Raw genomic sequence first — 22,693 nt, forward strand, 5'->3', positions numbered from 1 at the left:
CTCTCTCTCACACACACACACACACACACACACACACACACACCCCTCATTTTTAGCTTTGCTTTTTTTTCAGAAGTTGCCCCAAAAGAAACAGTGTCAACTTGAGTTGGTGCCTGTCACTGCCTCCCCTCACATGCCTGGTAATTAAACTGTGAGTGATTTATTGACTGACAGCCAACAAATCCCAACCCAGTTTTTATGATATACACACTTCTTAGGGCTAAATTCACTCAACCAACAACCCAGTCAAAAGGTGGAAAATGGCCATGAAGGGAATGGGCATGAAGGGGGAGCAGGGCGAAGCCGGATGAAAATACTAGGGCAAGTCAGCCTTAGGAGAAGAAAACAGAAAGCAAAAGAGTGTGAGGGGTGGAAGGGACAGGGGAAAAGGGAGGGTGAGAGACAGGGGAGGGGTAGAACCAGGTATGGAAAAAACTCAGGGCAGCATCTTTCTGAGATCTAGAGTTCTGGGCAGGCAGCAGAGCTGGTAAACATCATTTCTTCAGCTCTCCTCCCAGATTCATTGGAAGCGCCTCACGTACAAAAGCGCTCTGAAGGGGAACATGAGACGAGCTTGCAGCTAATATTACAGTCGAGTTGCAATTTTACCTAAGGGAAAGCAGCTTTATTAAAAGTCATGACTGAATTGCATGACAGGTGCCAATATTCTGCACCCTGACAGATGTGTCAGCTTGCGAATGCCATTTCCTGTCAGCCGTCCCTGGATGGAGCTCCCTGCAGCGCCATTTGTCTCTCTTCCAGGGAGATCACACATGCCCGCCGTTTGCCTCCAAGCTGCACCGCACTGCTTGATATGTGGAATCTTCACAATGAGACTTATTAAAAGACAGTCCATTATTTTTATTTAGAGCATTTCCAAAACAAGCAGAGCGCGCACACAGATAATTTAAAAACCTCGTGGCAGGTCATCTCCAGGCCACTGTGGCTCAATTTGAAATGCATAAAATTGTGGCATCTCCTGTGTCACACACACACACACACACACACACACACACACACACACACACACGAGTTCATAGGGACAGGATCTGAGTGCCATTTAACCCTTAACCAATAGCCCTGACAGTCCAACACACTGTTTTTTTCTATAAAACATGACTCTTTTCAACATGAAAAATTAACCGTGCTCCCTTCTCCCTAACTCTTTTTTTCTTTTCTTCTCCTCCACCCCATCTTATTTTCTTGAATCCTTCTGTTTCCTTGCAGTTGGGCTTTCTTGCTGCAACCATAGATATAAATACTCATGATTGGCTGTATTTATGGGGTATTTCAGCCTCCGGTTGGTTTCAAATACAAAGAAAAATGGTATATTTTGCCTGTTCCTTGTCGTATCAGCCAGAGAAGCCATTGGAAGACCCTCTTTGAACTCTGATGGAAGATGATTTCCAGTGAATATAGGACTATTCTGGCTAGAAAAGGGCTTGAACACTGTGACACGTGTGGCTTCTGTCATTAGGACAAAGGAGACCCTGGTGAGGGAGGTATAGAGGGGCCAGCATTTGGGTTGCTGAACTACACACTGTGGTGGTAGTAGTCTGCTAATGTTTCATGTGTTCAGGTAGGCCAGGCAGTTGTTCTCTTGTGGTTTTAGCTTATAGATCTGCATAACAATGAAGTCGTACTATCGAATCCCCTAGCTTTATCCTAGTGCACATGGAGTTGTTTATCCTTCCCAAGTCAGAGGTGATGTTTGGTAGGTAGACCCAGCCAGTGTACTTGGTTCTGGAGAACACAGTGTATTAGAGAAATAAATATTTCTAGTCAGCTCAGATCTGGTACACACACCTTTGCAGACACCCAGCAGAGTAGCTGGGGAAATTTTCCCATGACATGTGATTCTGTCTTCATGGCTTTCTGGAGCTGCTAGTTGGTTGTTCCATGAGACTGCTATCAAGTTACTACATGAACAACAAAAATACAGCAATAAAGAACAGGAAGACTCTCTGGTCTAGGGCTCACACCCTAAAACAGCACATGACCCTGAAGATAGTTGTTAGGAGCAATAGTGTAGTGGCCCATATTGCCCCCAGGCACCTCGCCATGCTGTGCATTTCCTGAGTGCTTGCTATGATGGAGTGCTAAGGGACTTGCAGCCTCAAAGAGGGTACCAAGATTTTTAAACCAATAAGAATATTTTTTGATGCAATGACTAACCTTCACTATGAACCTGACACATGTGGGAAGAGTGACTGTCATCTGAAGTAGTGTCCCTCATCAGATTGACCTGGGAGTACATCTGGGAGAGCATTTTCTCAGTTGCTATTGATGCTGAACTGAGCTCAGGCCCAGCCCACTATGGGCGCCCAGCCCTCCAGGCCTAGGCTGTATAAGGTAAGTACCTAAACATAACCCTGGGAGCAAGCCAGTAAGCAGTATTCCTCTATGGTTTCTGCTTCGGTTCTTGCTTCAATTCCTGCTCTGACTTCCCTCAGTGACAGGGTATAACCCTTTCTTCCCCAAGTGTTTTTTGTCTTGTGTTTATGACAGCAAGAGCGAGCAAGCTGAAATATCCCCCATTGTTTGTCTTAATAGTTACTCTATTTCCATACGGCTTCTGCCAGACCTGTTACATAACTGTTCCATATTTATTCTGCCAGGGAGTCTGTTCTGCAGCTCTTCTCATCATCCGTCCTGCGCAGCCGTGATGAATATATTTGCTACTTTCAGTCTGGCCAATTACTGAAGCATCTCATTATCTCTCCACCCTTACCTACTTGTTGCTTAAGTTTTGTGGGGAGTTTATAGGAAACGAGGCCACACTGGGTGCTTGGTTGGCTGGAAATGGAGTTTGTGGTTTGTTTGTTTGTTTGTTTGTTTTTGCTTTTGTTTTGTTTTTTGTTTTTTGTTTGTTTGTTTGTTTGATGTATGATGAGATTAGCTAGAGTGAGATCATCATGTGAGGTCACCAGAGAAGAAAACCACACAAGTGCTGATTCCTTCAGCTTTGTGAGAAATAATCACCACATATATGTCCTATTTACACTTGAGGTTCTCCTTGCATGCCTTTCCAGGTCCCCATGCTGGGTTTCACCAAGGTGGGCTTGACTGTGCTGGCCTTCACCAGGCTTTGTCACCATCCTGGGCTTCACTGTGCTGGCCTTCACCAGGCTTTGTCACCAAGGTGAGCTTGACTGTGCTGGCCTTCACCAGGCTTTGTCACCATCCTGGGCTTCGCTGTGCTGGCCTTCACCAGGCTTTGTCACCATCCTGGGCTTCCCTGTGCTGGCCTTCACCAGGCTTTGTCACCATCCTGGGCTTCGCTGTGCTGGCCTTCACCAGGCTTTGGCACCATCCTGGGCTTCCCTGTGCTGGACTTTACCAATATTCTTCACCATGCTCTGTTTTCAAATGTTCTGCCTCTCACAGTACATTGAATAGTTTCTATTCTTCTGTACTGCTCCAACAGAAAGCTCCCAGAGACAAAGTTCATGTACTTTATGGTATTTCTTTTAATGTATTTATTTATTTTTTTTAAAAAGTATGTTAAAAACCTTAGTGAGCCTTTGCCAATATTCCTCATCACACCAGGCTCTCCAACCTCTTTGCCTTTCCAAGCCTAAAGTTTCCAGTGTCACGATGACTTCTCCGTGAGCTCTTATACATGGGAGGCATAATAGTGATGCTCTAGAACATATTGTCTTGAGTGGAAATCTCATTTGCCATGTGTAGATTCCCTGCTCCCTGCAGTACTCTAAGTATAGCCAAGCCTTTATTCTTCTTCTAAAAAATATTATTTTTATTTTATGTTATGAGTATTTGCACATATGTCTGTGTACCATGTACATGTCTGGTTCCCTTGAAGGTCATCGATTACCTTAGAACCACCAGAGTTAAAGATGGTTGGGACATGCCACGTGGGTGTTGGAAACCAAACCTGGTTTCTTTGCAAGAGAAGCAAGTGCTCTTAAGCACTAAGTCATCTCTCTAGTCCAAGCCTTTTCTTCTTAAGATCTTTATTCCTCTTTCTGCCATGCCATTGCCTTCTTCTTTATAATAAAGTTGTAGGGGTGCATGCTTGACTGTGCTACTAGATGCAAAATACTGGAAGATACATGCTGGCATTTCTAACTTTTATCTCTTCTGCATCACATACCAGAAACACAATGTCTAAACAAAGATGGTTATACGACATATACTAACAGATGAGAACATGTGTGATTTTCATTAAAAACAGGCTTTTAGCATCCCACAGCAGGTAGGACTGCATTTTTCCCATTAAATCCAACTCGTGGAGAAAAGAGAAGCTAGAGATAAAGGTTCTTAATTCACTCTTTGCAGCACCTTTCCTGGACTTTCAACAGATACAACTTTTTAATTATTCCCAAGTCCCTTCTTTGAGAGATGTGTGAGCACCCGGACCACCAGAGCTTTACATTTGAGCATTCTATAAAGCATCCAGTCCAGAAAAGTACTGAGGAAAAGAACCCCTGAGCAAACGGAGGCAGACACTGTGCACAGCCCTGTGGGCTCATTACAAGGGGTTGTCAAGTAAAGACTTTGCCTGAAAAGCATGTGGGCCTCTGTGACAGGCAGGAAGTGTGTGAGGACTTATGCCCAGTTTAGCTCACTCAAGCCAACAGCACGATTTGTTAGACAGGCGCCAGGGACCCCAGAACACCGTGGCTGAAAAGTGAATGATTAACAGGTTTTTTGAGCTCCTTCAGGAAGTCATTTTATTCATATTTCAAGAACCACCAGGCAGTCCACAATCCACATTCTCTTCTTTCTGTAAGATTTATTCCTCGGCTCTATTTTTAAATCACCTAAAATACTTTAAAGTGCTGAAAACGTCTCTTTGCGGGTCAGTCACAGAACTGCACTGATGCGAAGTTGCTGAGGGAGGAGCTTGGAACCCCCCCCCCCCATCCTCCATATCCCCAACTGCATTTCCCTTCCACCTCCTCCTTCAGAATTTTGAGGATTCAGTTCTCTTTATTGTCTTAAAACTGAGAATCCCCATCTATGTCTCTGTCACAGATAGTCAGGAAGAAGAACTAGGAAATGGATAAACTTATCTAAAAATGGAAAAGGTTCTTCCCTCTCTGATTAAGTGAGACTTGTACTCACACACTAGTTCATAGATATCCTTCAGTGTTTATAGCAACCTGTGTCAAAAGGTTGGACAAGAAAGAGGGCACGGGGAGAGAGCAGGAGAAAGAAGGGGCAGGGAAAGGGAGAAGGAGGGGGAGGGAGGCAGAGAGAGGCAGAGAAAGAGGCAGGCTCACGAGGCATTCCACCCTTCTTGGGATCAGGGCCTTCCTACTGACCGGTGATCTAGGATCAGTGAGGGAAACGCAGCCGTGTCTACCCTATGTCTACTTGGTCTACTTGGAAATTCCTATGCAGTTAACAAGCTCCTCAGCTATGACTTTACAGCAATGTCTCAGCAGCTCTTGATGAAAACACCAGGAGTACTAAGTTACCGCCCTACCACTCATCGTCAACCAAACCATTCCATCGCTGTGTTGTTCATCCTTAGAGGCCCTGGCAATGACCCTAAAGTCAATGAAAAGAACCAGTTTTGCCCAGATCATTATTCCCTTGAACTTGTGCTTGTGTTGGTAAGCATCCTATAGCACCAGTATCATGGAGCAAAGTTCTAATATACCTAGCATTGTGTGTGCAAACCAAGCTGGAAAAAAATCTGAACCCCGAATAATCCCAACATTTACTCTTGGAAGTTGAAAGTTTAATGCACCCTCCTATTCCCAAAGGCCACAGTCCTGTGCTCACTGTGACTCACTCCTCTTTCGTTTGGAATGCTTAGCTGCCCATTCACGCCTCCACCTTCCCCATTCCTGGAGATTTCATAAAAACTATAAGCTTTGTAAACTGTGGATTACAATGGCCAAAGGGGCTATATAACTGAATATGGGTGTTGCTACACATTGGTAAACACTGAAAGATTTCTGAATTTCTACTAACCAAAAATTAATTCACATTCAAATGAATAATAAATATAATATCTGTCTGTCTATCTATCTATCTATCTATCTATCTATCTATCTATCTATCTACTACCTATCTATTGATATCTCATGATTTACTGCTGCCTTGGATCTAAACACAATGTGAGCACTTTGCACTGTGCATGCCACTACAACATTCAGTGCCAGTAAAGCCTTCCTGAAATGCCTACTCTCAGAATCACGACTCTCATGTGTCATGAATGTGTACTGTGCACACAATTTCCTGTTCTTCTAGAAGCATAATGTTTTAATTGCCAAAATGAAAACAACGACAATGTTTTATCATTTCTCAGCACATAAGCATCAGATTGGACTATGTTTAAATGTTTGATTTTAAGGATTGCTGTTTCAATCTTTAGTTTTATTTTTAAAAGTTAAGTGGAGTTAGGCTTGGGATTACGCCAATATTTTCAACAGTTTATGAAACGATCTTAAATATACGTCTGCCATTTTGTGTAGTGTTAATCCCACATTGAAACTTAGAAGATGAAAATATTGATTAAGGGGCTGGAAAGATGACTCAGTGGTCAAAAGCACTCACTGCTCTTGCAAAAGACTTGGGATCAGTTACCAGCACTCACAAAAGTGCTCATAGTCATCTATAATTCGTTTCAAGGGTTCCAACCCCCTCTTTTGTCCTCCTAGGACTCATGCACACATGTGGTTTAGATATACTTGGTGCAGTTTCTCATACATATACATAAATTAAAAAATGCTAATAATAAAAAATATTGATTAACTCTGAGAAATATAAAGGATGCTCTGCATTTTTCAGTATCAAATATTCAGCCAAAATTTAATTCTTTGTAAGAAATCCCATCCATCTTTTTAATATGCATCCTGGTTTGCTTTCTATTGCTGTGTTAAAGACAGTGACCAAAAGCATCCTGGGGAGAAAAGGCTTTACTTCACTTTGCAGGTTACAATCTGTCAGATAGGAATATCAGGGTAGGAACCTAGAAGCAGGAACTGAAGCAGAGACGATGGAAGAGTGCTGCTTACTGGCTTGTTCCCCATGGCTGGCTCAACATGCTTCTTTATACAGCCTAGGCTCTGGGTTGTATACTAAAGAAGAAGTGCTTGCTGAGAGCTCTACTCTCCCACAGCAGTCATTAACCAATAGAATGCCCCCACAGACTTGGCCACACAATAATCTGATGCAGACTTTTTATAGTTGAGGTTCACTTTTCCCAGACAACCCTAGCTTGTGTCAAGCTGACAAAAAACTAACCAACACAACATGCAAATTTGATTTTTTTATTAGTGTGTAATGAGATTATGTGTATACTTGTGTTGGCTAGTTTAATGACAACATGATACAAGCTAGAGTCATCTAAACGAAGAGAACCTCAATTGAAAAATGCTACTATAAGATCTAGCTGCAGGACATTTTATTAATTAGTGATTGATGGGGAGGACATTTTATTAATCAGTGATTGATGGGGAGAGCCCCACCCACTGCGGATGCTGCCATCCCTGGGCTGGTAGTCCTGGATTCTAAGAAAGCAGGCTGAACAAGCCATGGGGAGCAAGCCAGGAAGCAGCATCGTTCCATAGTTTCTGTATCAGCTCCTGTCTCCAGGTTTCTGACTTGTTTGGGTTCCCATCCTGACTTCCTCCAATGATAAACAGCAATGTGAAAGTGTATGCTGAATAAAACCTTTTCTTTTTTTTTTTCACAACCTGCTTTGGGGCAATTGTAATGCTAACTAGGACAATACCAAATAATTAAATTAAAATACATTTATTTACATTTTATTATCAATAATTTTTATTTGTTTACCTAGTTTTTATACCTTCGTTCCTAGGGTCATGTGAAATCTTGGATGAACAGGAGTTGTGACTGAAAAAGGCTACAACTTATAAGCTTCTTAAGAGAGGAATGGAGGACTTCCGTGTGTGGTCTTAATCTGTCTGTGGATAAATCAAACATTAAGTCTATGCTGACCTTCCTTACTTTTTGACCCCAGCAGAAGCAAAGTCTGAGTCTATCTCAAATACATGTGATGGGGGAAATCCATAGTTTCATGGTGCTTCCATTTGTAAAACAGTTTCCCTGTTTAACAATCATGGAGGCTACATAAGCCAGTCCACATGGGTGTGTATTCAACTCTGGCTCATGTGCATGCATGTTTTGAAGCTGTGGTTTCTCCTGCACATCTAGACTCATAGACAAAACATTATCACCCCATGTTATGGTGATGAATTCAGAACCTAGCAGCATTGGCTGGTGAACCAGTCTCCAGACCCTCCACTGAAGACACCTTCATACCCCTCAGTCCACAGCTGCCTTAGTTAGGGTTTTGCTGCTGTGAACAGACACCATGACCAAGGCAACTCTTATAAGGACATTTAATTGGGACTGGCTTAGAGGTTCAGAGGTTCAGTCCATTACCATCAAAGCATGGCAGCATCCAGGTAGGCATGGTTCAGGTTTAACTGAGAGTTCTACATCTTCATGTGAAGGCTGCTATGAGGAGACTCACTTTCAGGCAGCTAGGATGAGGATATTAAAGGCCATGCCCACAGTAACACACCTAGTCCAACAAGGCTACACTTCTTAATATTGCCATTTCCTCAGTCAAGGATTTACAAACCACCACAATGGTCCTGGGAGGACAGGTGACCCCTCTGAGGTCTGATGTGAAGTTCTTTGCAGTTTCTTGTGGTCTTTTGGAAGAGCTCACAGGGACTATGGTATTTTTTTTTGACAGCTATTTTAGCTGTTGGTTACCTGAGAAGCCCATAGCAGAGGCCATGAGGTCCAAGAAGGAGGTGAGTCCTTCATACGTGGCAAAGTAGACCAATTGGTGTAAGATCAATGTCCTTCATAGAATGTTGTAGCTCCTGTAACTTAGTGTGATGCCTGGGTTCTTCAGAGTTGTGACACAATAGAATGCGAGAACCCTTCAATCCAGCTCTGTGTTCTGTGGAGATACTGCAGAGCAAACTGAACCACAGAGTGAGTGAGCTCAGAGTTGAAGTCTTGTTTGAGCTAAACTGATGCTCTCCAGGCACCCAAGAACTTCACAGGTGGGTAATATGTGTGCTAAGGTCAAAAACTATGTTGTTGGATGAGGGCTCCTCTTACCCTTCCCAACCTTATTTCCTGTGGTCTTCCAGACTACCAGAGTCCTAAGGAACATGCAGAGTTTATTATAAAACCACAGGTCCTATCTCATGGTGGGAACACAATAAGCTTTTATGGCCTGGACTACTGAATCCTGTTTAAGTGGGATAATTAAAATGCACGCATGTCTCCATGTAGTTTGGAGCCTGGGAAAGAACACAGCCTTCATTCTAGATCAATTTCCATAGATGGAACTGATGAGCGTGACCATAGTGACACTGACATGGAGGTTCTGTTCCATTCTCTATCTCCCTCCCCTCGAAGCCCTTTAGAAAGAATTCTGTTTAGCGATACACACAGGCAGGCACACGTTGTACCCTCTCACACATTCATTATAGTTTAGGGGTCTAACTTGGGCCATCTGCTCTTTCATAAAAAGTGATAGCTTTTAGATTCCTTTAATGTAGCTACTTATGAAGGATCATAGGTCTGTATAATAATTAGTTTTTTCCTACTAATTGGTGACAACTTGAATCCCCTTTTATCTGAGCATCAAAATGTTTTAAATATTAACTAGGCTTCACAACCTCTCACTGTGATTTGTGCCATGTATTTGTGGAAGAAACGGGTCAACTGGTCAACCGAAGCAGAGCCAGAGAGGAGATTGTACAGGACTGTGGGACCTGCCACTGCCAGCCACGTACACAGGTCACCAGTGCCTAGACCCAAGGCCAACAGAAAGTGGCTGTTTCTAAACTCCAGGACTGTATTCTATGGAAAAAAATGCCTTGACTCTAAACACAGAGAGTGCTTCCTTTGATTTTTAAAAGTCAAGTCATTTAAGCAACTCATTTGGCATTTTGCTGGTCGGATCAGTCAGTAGTCTGCAGTGAATAAACCACTTCAGTGCTGGATCAGTGTTGAATACACTCATGTCATGTGCTTAATTTAAATTTGAAATGAGAAACATACCAATTGGGTAAATTTATCAACATGTATATCTATCTCATTGCCTGTAGGAGTAGTTATCATCTTAATAAAATGTACCCATGTGCTTATTATGTATGTTTATACTTGATTACCTTAACAAGTTATATTAAAACAATTGTTTAAATTAGTGAATTTAATTATAATTATTAAAATCATATGCATCGAGTATGCAATTTCTATACAATTGTTAGTTGATATAACACGTATTTTAAGATGAGATCACTGTTTGTTTAGTGTTTTGTTACATTTGTTGAGTGCTTTCTGGTTTACAGGCTTGGCTGAGTCAATACCAACCATGAGCCACTTTAGAGAAACCCAGAAATCAGCATGAGAGACTCACAAAAACCTTATGCCGTGCGTTCTGGCGATGCTGCTGCTAATATGCATGTCAAGACACTGTGCCCTTCTCTCTGTACCATTCCAAGACAGTGAAGCATCTGTCTGACAGGCACTGTGGTAGCTATGAATGGGTTGAGTAGTGCTCTGAGATGTAGTGTTTCCTGCTGCTTCTGATAGATATAGATAGATAGATAGATGATAGATAGATAGATAGATGATAGATAGATAGATAGATAGATAGATAGATAGATAGATAGATAGATAGATAGATTGATTGATAGATAGATGATAGATAGATGGATGGACGGACAGACAGACGGACGGACAGATAGACAGACAGACTGACCGACAGACAGACAGACAGACAGACAGACAGACAGACAGATATCAGTTGGTCTGCTTGTTGGTCACTTCCAAGGTGAAACTGGCCTTAGCCCTGCAGAGATGCGCATGTGTGGTCAGAGGGGGCAATCTGACTGACTGAACCATGCTCATCAGTCAGTCCACAGTCTGTGAGTTGAGCAAATCTCAGAGCAGGACTGAAAGGACCCAGGAGAAGCAAGTTTTGATGGGTAGCAGGGGTAAGGACATGAAAACCTGAGGTCCCAATGAGGAACATTTGTTTGGTTTTCATAGACACCATTAAGGAATCATTAATTAATTTATTCATATCCTTTTTAAAAGTCCTTGACCATATTATAATCGCTATTTTGAAGTCTTTGTCTTGGGTTTTAGCTATATCACATACTGCAGGGCCTGCTGTGGTAGCATGGCTGGGTTCTGGTGAGATATACTGTCTTGGGAGTTATTGTGGTCTTGAGCTTCTGCCTAGGCATCTGGGTTTGGGATGTTTGGGATGGAACTTTTGGTGTCTGGCCCTGTTTTTGTTGGGTGGCCCTCTGTTTCTTGGTTCCTTTTGTCCACTCTGGATCTTAGGATTGTGTGCTGGCTGCATGTTGTCTGTAGGAAATGCTATGATTCCTTTGCCAGGTGTGGTCACTGGGGGTCCCAGATAGAATGTGTTTCTCGGTATTGGGGGCTGACAAGAAGGAATAGGGATGGCGTAGAGGGTGAAATGAGAAAGTCAACAGAGAGGAGGCAAGCTGGGTCCACCATCTGGTTTGATAGAATTCCCAGGGAATGGAGGTAGAGTAGGGGGCAGAGCCGTGCACGTGGTCCACTACTGACTGGGAATGAGACCGAGGAATTTACAAGTGGAAGGCAGGAAGGAGAGTAAAGGATTTCTACCCGATTCCCAGGCTGGTGTAGCCAGTGGAGTGTGCCTCTGAGTACTGGCAGCTGACACAGAGGATGGAGCTGGGGAGGAGAGCTGGCATTGCTGTGAGGTTCAGCAGAGTCCTCAGGGAATGGAGCCAGGAAAGGAAGACAGACCCTGCAGCTGGTCTTCTACAGGGCTGGGGACCAGACTGGGGAATTTTCAGAGGAGGACAGGTGGGAGAGTGGAGACCTCCATCTGATTCTCAGGCTTGCACATCTGGTGGGCTTCTAGGTAGAGAGTGCCTCTTGCTATTGGCTACCAGCAAGAAGGAATAGGAATGGGCTCCAAGTCCAGTGAGAGGGTCCTCAGGAGAGAGGAAACCCAGGTCCACCTGAAGGATAGGCAGAGCTCTCAGGAAATGTGGGTAGACAGGAGGGCAGCCCCCTGCAGGTGGTCTGCTACAGCCAGGGATGAGACTCCAGACTGTTTATCTTTTCTGATTCTGTATGAATTTAAGGATAGTTTTTTTCCCTGTTTGTCTTAGTCAGGGTTTCTATTCCTGCACAAACACCATGACCAAGAAGCAAGTTTGGGAGGAAAGGGTTTATTCAGCTTACACTTCCACATTGCTGTTCATCACCTAGGAAGTCAGGACTGGAACTCAAGCAGGTCAGGAAGCAGGAACTGATGCAGGGGCCATGGAGGGATGTTCCTTACTGGCTTGCTTCCCGTGGCTTTCTCAGCTTGCTTTCTTATAGAACCCAGGACTATCAACCCAGGGAAGGCACCACCCACAATGGGCCCTCCCCACTTGATCACTAATTGAGAAAATGCCCCATAGCTGAATCTCATGGAGGCACTTCCCCAACTGAAACTCCTTCTCTGTGATAACTCCAGCTTGTGTCAACTTGACACACAAAACTAGCCAGTACAGTAAGGATGCATAGAAGAGTGAATCAGACAGACTCATTCAGCTAGACCCCAGGGAAGGACTTGCAGGATCTATCTGGGTAGAAACGTTGGATGTGGTGTTGGTGGCCTTTTCTAAAAGAAAGTCTCACTCTTCTCTTCAGAACACATGGAGGGCATTGTGAAGAGACAGTGGCTCATTTTCTACTGTTATACATAATCAGAGTTTGAATAGAGGCTAATTTAAATATATAAGTAGGAGCCCTCTTTTAAACTTTTGTTTCTTTATGAGATTTCTCTAAATCCTTGAGAGATTTACACAATGTAGTTTGCAATATGTTAATTGTATTCATGTGTGTTTCAACACATAACCTGCAATGTCATACAAGTAGCATTTTCCAAGACCTTAGTGGTGGTTGTTATAACCAATGTATTGTTGTTCAATGCAGCCAAAGCGAAGGCAGATTCCAGTGCAGAAGAGAATGCACGAAAAGGTGGTAAGAAGGCTCAGCAGATAATGGTGATTGCCACCAACCACGAGGATCTGAGTTCAATTCCCAGGAATCACAAGGTGGAATGGGAAAACTGACTTCTGCAGGTTGTCCTCTAACTTCCAAACATACATTGTGGCACACACATGCCCAAGCAAGCACATGTGCACACAAGAGATTCAAATGCAGAATAGGTACATAAAATGCAATAAAAATTTCAAGGAGAAATACAGGAAGGTCTTTCCGCAGGAGAAGGTTAGTTTCATTGGTGCTTCTCAGGAGCATTGCAGGTAGCAGAGCCATGCTTTAGATCAGTGCTAATGTTCTGGGCAATGCCATCACCAACTGCGAGCAATACTCAGTGCAGGACATCTGTCGGTTGAGCATTAGTTAGTCTGTGGTCAATCTTTCCCACCAGCCTCTGTCTTCATGGTCTTTTCCTTTCTGCCCTCTGTCTCCAGGGCTTATTTCCTTCCCAGTGCTCTCTGGCTTCATTCATTCACTCATCCATTCATTCACTCATCCATTACTCATTCATCCACCCACTCACTCTTTTCTTCTCTCTTTCTTTTTCTTTCTCTTTCCTTCCTTCCTTCCTTCCTTCCTTCCTTCCTTCCTTCCTTTCTTTCTTTTCCTTCTTTCTCTCACTCCCTTCCTTCCTTCCTTCCTTCCTTTCTCTCTCTCTCTCTCTCTCTCTCTCTCTCTCTTTCTTTCTTTCCTCCCTTCCTTCCTTCCCTTCTCTCTCTCTCTCTCTCTCTCTCTCTCTCTCTCTCTCTCTCTCTCTTTCTTTCTTTCTCTCACTGAACAGTTGCTTATCACTACCTAGGAACAGGAACTACCCTGGGACACAGTAACGAACCCACACAGGGCTCCTTTCCACAGTTCTCAGTAGCAGAAGAGAGATACTCAATAGCTGAGGTGACTAAGTCAGAGAACTGTCAGCTGTAGCTAGAGTCTGTGGAAAGAGTAAAGAATGGCTATGTGGAGGACTGACAGGAGGGCTGTTTAGACTGAGTGAGCATGACAGACCGTGTAGAGACATGGCATTTATAGCCATTTATTTTTAACAAAGTTTCATTTTAACCACTTTGTGCTTTTCATTTTGATCTATTCTTAGAGCTGTATCTTATTTAGTTTACAGATATTTATTTGGAGATTCTTTACAAATGCTTCCACAATACTGTTATGGTTTTCTAAATTTGGACAGCACTGTATTTAGTGTGGATTGAACTATAGTAGATTTGCTAAGAATTTTAAAATAGAATATCTTCTATCTTTGAAAATATTCTGTATGCAAAAATAATCTGTATTTTGCTGTTTGGAAGTAAAGTGTACTGTAATTATTAGTTTTCCTAGATTGGTCAATAGTGCTGCTCAAGAATTGTGTATTTTTACTGATTTTGAGACCCCTTATATTAATTTTTAATATATGTTACATTCAATATATGTATTATACATATACTTCAGTGATATATATGTATCTGTATATATTCCCCCTATGTAATTATATGTATGGAAAACTGTGCATGATTTTGAGTTGGGATTTTTCTTTCAATACTCTAAGCAACATCAATGCCTGTTATTACAAACATACCTTCTTCATTATTGCTGATATGCTTTGTCTGAGATTGACTTTTTCTAACAATATAGCCTAGACTATTTTGTTTTCTTATTTTTAAAGTGTTATATTTTCTAACACATCCTTTTACTTTTAGCATATGTTCATTTTTTACATAAAATGCACTTCATGTTTTAAAAGTGTATTTCTTTTTTTTTCTTTTTCTTTTTTAAAGATTTATTTATTTATTATATGTAAGTACACTGTAGCTGTCTTCAGACACACCAGAAGAGGGCATCAGAATTCATTACGGGTGGTTGTGAGCCACCATGTGGTTGCTGGGATTTGAACTCATGACCTTCTGAAGAGCAGTCAGTGCTCTTACCCGCTGAGCCATCTCACCAGCCCCAAAAGTGTATTTCTTTTAAGTAGCATGCAGTAAGGTCTTACTTTTTAATTCAATATTATAGCCTCTGCTTTTTAAAAAATGATTTAGGCCATTTATATTTATTTTTTATTACAACAGTTAGGCTTATGTTAATCATCCTGTAAGTTTTAAAAACTTTATTCTGTTTCTGTCCATATTTCTGTCTTCCTTGAAATTAAATACATTTTATTATTCCATTTTATCTTCTTTGTTGTCTATCTTCCTTTGTCACCATTTGTCAAAATGACATTGCATTCTATGTCTGGAATAAAAAAGGATATTATCTTATAATTTCCAGTGTTTTCTAATCAAACCGTGCTGCGTTTCCCTCCTGGCAACCTCTTTCCCTGCTCAGTTTTCCTACAGTGGACCTATCAGTGACACTCTGTCATGGTACTGGGGATGTTCTGATGGAGACAGCCTTGAGAAGTCTGAAAAAAGGTTTTCTTCTGTTTTCTCTTTGGAAGACGTGTTATCACTGGCTATGAAAATCTTGGTTGATAATATGGATTTTTTCTCTAGTGTCTCATTTGTATAAATTTGTATATTTGTTTCTCACATGTCCTCTGCCTCTGGCTAGTTATAAAATGCTCTACTAGGAAATGTTATTGAGCAATGATGCTGTAACTTGGGATAGTTTTCTTCATGGTTCTTTGCTTGCAATTCTTTGAGCTCCTTATACTTGTAGATTTGTAGAGTTCTTTCTTTTATCTTTTGAAAAATGTCAGCCAAGAAATTATTCCACAGTTCATAGATACATATTCCTTTGGAAAGAAATATATTTTCCCACTTTTTAATTTTAATTTCCTTTTTCTTATACTTCACATTTAGTTACTTTTTCACTAACAGTGTCTAACAGGCTGGTAGTGTGCCCAGCACATCTCCTTTTATGTTACACTGCTATCTTCTTTTCTGAAAGTTAGATGCCTCACTGTTACATCCTTCATGCCTCTATTTTTAAAATTTTAATTAAATAATTTATTATTTTTATTTTAAATTATGTTTGTATATTTGTGTGGGTATATTCACATAAGTGAAGGTACCTGGATCAACTGGAGCTGTAATTACAGGAAGTTGTAGACTGCCAGCTATGGGAATAGAACTCCAGTCCTCCGTAAGAGCAACAGGAGTTCTTAGCTACCACTTACCTCTCTAGTCTCTTATTGTTATTGTTATTGTTATTGTTATTGTTATTGTTACTGGGACAGGGGATGCATTTGATGATATGTATGTAAAGGTGAGAGGACTACTTTGTGGAGTCAGTTTTCCTCTTTCATCTTATGTGTATTCTCACGATAAGCTCAGTTCATTAGCCTTATGCAGCAAGGTCTTTACCCATTGAGCCATCTTGCTAGACCCATGCCTTTTTAACTTAAAAAAATACAGAGAAAACATAGCTGGGGAGAAGGCTCCACAGGTAAGAATGTGAACTGCTCCTGCAGAAGACCAGAATTCAGTTCTGGACACCCGTATCAGTGGACTTGAAACCTCCTGTTACTTTAGCTGCAATGGATCTGATACCTTGGCCTTTGTGGGCACAGGTCACCCACAGATGCATATACAAACACTTAATTAAAAATAATATAAATCAAACCTCCTGTCTGAGGACTAGCGGTTAGGGTACCAAAGGTGCAGTGCATGCTTCTAAAGGAAGGTAGCATACAACAGCTCTACACAGCTCTGACCCATAGAAATCACAACACAGACATCAGAACCCTCAGGGCGCATAGCGGCACAGACACATTTATGGTGATCGTCAGCTCTTTACTTGGACTTAAGACCTGCTCAACAAGAGGGAAATCGTGGCTGGTTCTGGAAATGTAGCCAACTACCTGGAACTAGTCATGGATCTTGAAAGAGAACCTAGAGCCACCACTTAACTAAGCTAGCATAACCCCTAACTACAGTCTAAACGTCTGCCCTTATGCCCACAGACAAGTGTGGTTCTCATACCTCATCAAGGAAAGCTCTCTGTGCAATAGATGGAGATCATTACAGAAAGGCAAAGCCAATCAAGAGATGTGAAGTCCCTTCCCAAGGGATACATCTATAAAATGACTTCCATACCCAAGGCATAGGGAGCATTTCAAAAGAAGAGGCAGTAAGATTGTAAGATCCAGAGGATTGGGAAGCTGGCTGGAATGTTGTATTTCTTAGTTATATCAGGAGATAACATCCGTAAACCCTCCCCAACAGTTCTCTCTAAATGTGAGCTGAACAAAGTCAGCAATAAACATACAACACAGATAGGAGAAAGCCTATGAGGCCTCAACCCTCACAAAGCACTACAGAGTGGGAGGGTGCTGAGAGTGGGAGAAATAGTCTTCTCCAGGAGAGAGCTCACCAACTGGTTATCCAATTCCATAGTTCACCCTTAAAACATACAAACAAGTAACTATGCAAACTGAGATGGGCACATTTGTCTATTTAGGGATCTATACATATATACATATAGGCAAGTAACCACATTAATGTAAAAATAGGTCATGAATTTGAAAGACAGCAAAGATATGGGATGGTTCAAAGGGATAAAAAAGAAGGGAAAATGATGTAATTACATTATAATCTCAAAAATTAAGAAAAAAAATTACAGAAAAGCTTTACTATGTACAATGCAGCTATAATAAGCACTTAGTGCTGTGAGAATTAATTCTACCATTTCCGGGTTTGTATTGTTTTCAGGTAGCTGTTTTTAATCTTTATTTTAATGTGAATATTCCTACTTATTTTTCATGTGATGGTTAATATTGATTGTCAAGTTAACAGGATCTAGAATCATCAGAGAGACTAGCATATGGCTGTGTGATACATGGTGAGAGATTCTCTAGATTAAGTAGCTTGAGGGGAGGAACTCCCCTAAATGTAGAGAGCATCATACCATAGGTTGGGTTCACAAATTTTACAAGAAGGACCAAGCAGGCTGAGCCTCAGCCTTTCTTCTTACTCTGTCTCTGACTGTGGGGTTAGTGAGCAGCTGCTTTGCACCCCTACTGCTGTGCTCCTCACAGTGTTGTTCTGTATACCATCCAGATGGAGTGAGAACGAAACCTTTCCTCTCAAATTCGCCTTTGCCAGACATCTTATCACAGCAACAGGAAAAGCAACAAGTATAAGCTGTTCATCATTGGTTGAACTCTAGACACTACTGTGAATTTCACCTTGTTTGGGGCTTTATGTTTTTCTACTTTAAACATTCTTAAGCCCCCTCTTTCTGAGATGCTGTTAAGTTACACAGAAGTTTCTTTTTTCAGTGGCTGTATTTCTTAAGTTTTTACATGAAACTAGAGCATTGTTTAAAATTGGACTACTTATTCCTACATTCCTGAGTCCAGACAAATGTAAATGTCTCCACTGGTCATTTTTAAGGGGGGTTGCAAATTGGGGAAGGTCACTCTATTCTTCTTTGTATTATTGAAAGTGCTGTTGCCTAAATAATATTTTGAGGTAGCAGATATGGTCTGTCTGCTTCAAGTGTATAATGTAAGATATTTTGTACATTAACCAAGTTCTGAAGTCATTGCCACGTCAGTTTTGGCCATTCTCTCGGTTCCTCCACCCCAAAACATTTCCTTCCTATTTACCTGTTAAACATGATTCTCCTGAGACAGGCAACTGATAAAAAGTTGCTAAGAACACTGACACATGTCTTTTCTGGACTGTGTGATTCACAGCCCCTGAGTGAATACTCGGGGGTGGAATCAGTGTGTAGTGATTGATGCGCATCCTTGCTTCACTTTTGAAGAAACTTCCAAAGAGTTTCCTAGTGTGGAGTTAGTCTCACAACGCCACTCATGTATTCTGCTTCTTTAGATCTTTGTCAATGACTGTAGACTTTGATTTTTAAAGCCTACTTTATGATTCTTACATCCTTCATCCTCCTTGCTAGCCCACTACCCACAAGAGATAAGGGAAACAAAGGTTATTAGGAATCGGGTTTGTGAACCTGTTTAGAAGTAGTTCTTTGGGGATGATTCCAATCTTCATTGTCAGCAGTCCAGTCCACTAGCAAAACACCAAACATGAATCAGCAGCTGCAGCCCAGTCCACGAGCAACACAGTAAACGCCAAACATGAATCAGCAGCTGCAGTCCAGTCTACTCAGCAAACGCCAAACACGAATCAGTAGCAGCAGCTCCATCCAGAAGAAACTTCAAGGCTCCCCAGATCAGGAGGAGTCCAAGAAAGCAGCAAGAAATGTCTGGAATACCCCCAGAAGCCTAATGAAGACCAGTAAAGAGCTTCAAGGCAAACTAGTGCAAAAGCATCATCCACTGTCCATTGAGTTAAACTTGTACCCTTTCCAAATACCACGTGTTCTCTCAAGCATCTGCTCCAACCAAACATCACATAACCCTTTCATCAGGCAACTCCCAGAAAACGCAGGCTTGCTTCAGCAAAACATCCTCTCAGAAAAACATCACAACACAACTGAGTCTCCAATGGAACTTGAAATTCCCACTTCAAACTGCACAGGTTTCCCCTTAGTTTCTTTCATTTTTACACTGAAGCAATGGTGTCATATAAAGGAAAGAGTGTTGAGCTCTTTATGAGGTTCAGTGTATGCATGTTTCTGATGACACACATCTTCACCAAGCTCAACTTGTCTCCTCACTTGTACAAACTGACAAACACTTCAGGGGCCTCCAGGTCTTTCTGTACATAGCAGTAGTCTCTCAAAATCTGTTGGCACTTCTGATTGCCTTTGTCCCCACACATCATTTTGTCTCCTCCACCCAGGGCATTTCATTCTCTTGCCTGCTTTGTATAGTGTCCCAGAAACTCTCTAGGCAAAAATCCAGAGCTGCCCCAGAGAGATGAGTTCCCAGGTTTCTGTCTCTCAGGAAACTGTTCTCAGAGATAGACAGGTAGATCCTGATGTCTGCTCTCTTTAAAGCTATTTTAGAGGTGTTTTATGCCCTCTAACTTAATTTGCTTTTTCATTATTTCAGGTGAGAAGGCAATCAGGTCTCTGTTACTGCATTGCAGCCTGACGTGGAGTTGATGTCAAGGGCAGCATGCTGGCAGAGAGCTGAACGCAGGAAGGATGGTGGGCAGAGAGCTGAAGGCAGGAAGGATGGTGGAACAGTTGAGGTCCCGGGATGGCTTCTAGGAGGAGCTGCCTCAGCTTTAGGAGGACTTGACCTCTCAGAAGATCTGTGAGTGGAGCAGTGTACTGTGGTTCAGAAGTAGAACAAAGCAATCCAGTCATGCGACTCTAGTGTGGAGGCTGGAAGAGTGGTGGTTCAGAAGCAGAGCAAAGCAATCCAGTCATGTGACTCTAGTGTGGTGGCTGGAAGAGTGGTGGTGATTGTGGTTGAGGTTGTAGTTGTGGTGTGCTTAGGTTAAGAGAGCACACATTTCTTGGTTGTCCGTTAAGAGTTGGAACTTTCCGACTCTCTTAGATCAGCATGCTTGCATAGTACCCAGCGACTTACTATCTACTGCTTTACAAATTCCCTGTGGGAGGTAGGCTGCTGGTCTGCTGGTCCCCATGTGAAGTACAAAGGATATCTTGAGTCCTGCTCTCTAGTCACACTTGACCTTGTTCTATTCCTGGTGTTACAGGCCCAATGGCTCCATCTTGGTCCTTTGACAATCTTCCCCAATGTTCAGCCTCCCTCACCTCACCTCCATGTATTGATGTATTGCTCCTACTTCCCAAATAACATAAGCTTTTTTAATGCACAGGCATTAATGAACAGAGGGAGTCCAGTGGGTAATAAAATATATGCCATCCTCATCCACACCCTCACCCAAATACATACTATATAATGTGATGGGCTAGGCACACATATGCACATCAATACATATTGTATGACATTCCCACTCACACCCAGATACGCACTATGCACAGTGATGGGGTGGACACACAGATGCATGCCAATACACACTGATGGGAAATCTAGACTTAGGCTAAAGTAAAGGACAAAATAATGTAGTAAATCCTTGTTTGCCCTTTCCAGAGGAACATTTCAATGGAGGAGCATAAATGGTGTGCAGATTGGGGGGGTCCTAACAGGCACAGGATTGCTTTCCCTTCTGAGACTTTCTATAGCTCCACTAGGCTAATTGGGCATTTGAAAATTTGTAAGGGACTGAAAATATTTATAACCATAGGAATTATTATTATTGTTATTCTAATGCATGCTTTCTGTTACCTCTCCTAGGGAGAAAATTGGTAGGTACTCGGTCTGTGGAGCAGAAAGGAATGTACCCTGACAAGGTGTTTTTGTAAGTTTGTTTTCTTTGGTGTGCAATCATGAAGACTGCTCCTTAATGGTCTCCTGGTGGGTTACAAGATCCCAGGCTGTAATTGTGCCGTCGCAGCTTGGAAAATTTTATCCCTGTCAATTTCGTCCCTTCGCTTATATTTTACTAATAAAAATGTCGATACACAATGCTCACTTTGTTGCCTTTCCCTTCTATCCCAAGCTCCTATCTCATCATGGTTCACAACTGTCTGCTGGAGCTTTGAAACTTGCAGACAGATCTCTGCTTCATGTCTTCAGATCGGAATAGAAGCCAGTAAGGTAGGTCTTATTGATTAACAATTTCCTGGGGCTTACTGCAAGTCAAAGACAATGGAGACATCATGTATTCCCTCCAACATTGTAGCCACATCCAAATGCCTGTCAATCTAGATACCCTTAGTTAGATACATAGTCCATTGTAAACTCAAAAGGCTACAATGTAATTTTTCCAGCAGTAGGAGTGTCCTGCTGAAGACTACTATCAAGTGCAGACCAGCCTTCTTCTATGGACTGTGCCCACTCTGCCCCTTAAGTTGGATGGATGGATGATCCAGGGTTACACGGAGACCCTGCAGAGACTGTGATTTAAGTGGCCTGGTGGTTCCATGAAAAGCTGTATGAAGGCTAACGATGAGATGTAAGGGAAATAGAACGGGGTGAGGGAAAGGAAAGAAAGGGAGAGACTCTCTACTATGCTCAGAGAGTCATCTAAACACTATGTAGTCTAGTGATTTGCACATACTGAGAGCGAAGCTATAATTCGTATCACTCTGGCCATGGGACACTCCCTTAAGCACCTTGTGGAAAACAGGCTTCTCTCTGTTCAGTTTACCCAGGCTTGTCCCTTTCAGTCCTTAAGAATAACTAAATCTATAAATATCCTCCTGTCTTCTGGTCTCTTAATCACAGTAACTTGCATCACCCTCCACCACCACCTCCACGGATGCCCACTTCTTTCCTGCCCCCCAGCAAAGAGGCTATACATGGCCATCTGTTGAAATCCTGTCAGTTTCCCTTGGATGAGCTGAGGTCGCTGGCTGTCCATTGTCGGAGGGGTCAGTGGGCAAGATTTACTCCTGCAAAGCCTGAGATCCATGTACACTTGTAACCTGGGCTCTGAGCTCCGTGGCTACCTATTTACTGCTCTGCTCAGCTGTGTGCACACTGGAGGTAAGTGAGTGGCCCTTCTGTTTCCTTTATTTTTGTCTCTGTCAGTTTCCCGTCCTAACACATTTGAGTCTCAAAAATGAATGAAATTAACAATCAAAATGTCTGATGGAATCTCATTAATTATCATTACATCACTATTGCAAGCCGGCACTTTGGAGGGGACACACTCAGCCCCAGTGCCATTTACTCCAGAACCTTCTACATATAGAAATTTCTAGCCGGGCAGTGGTGGCGCACGCCTTTAATCCCAGCACTTGGGAGGCAGAGGCAGGTGGATTT

The 22,693-nt window shown here is 42.2% G+C and overlaps 1 long non-coding RNA gene across 1 annotated transcript in view; it reads left to right on the forward strand.

The window, feature by feature from the left end:
- The first annotated feature begins 8,917 nt into the window (after positions 1-8,917).
- The window catches only part of LOC116087754, a 16,646-nt gene continuing 2,870 nt past the window's right edge, over positions 8,918-22,693 (forward strand). The window contains exons 1-4 of the long non-coding RNA XR_004117620.1: positions 8,918-9,023; positions 21,161-21,224; positions 21,426-21,523; positions 22,154-22,414. This is a non-coding gene — a long non-coding RNA (uncharacterized LOC116087754). The remainder of the gene's footprint in view (positions 9,024-21,160; positions 21,225-21,425; positions 21,524-22,153; positions 22,415-22,693) is intronic.

The sequence above is a fragment of the Mastomys coucha genome, unplaced genomic scaffold, assembly GCF_008632895.1.
Source record: "Mastomys coucha isolate ucsf_1 unplaced genomic scaffold, UCSF_Mcou_1 pScaffold13, whole genome shotgun sequence".
NCBI classification, from domain to species: Eukaryota; Metazoa; Chordata; class Mammalia; order Rodentia; family Muridae; genus Mastomys; species Mastomys coucha.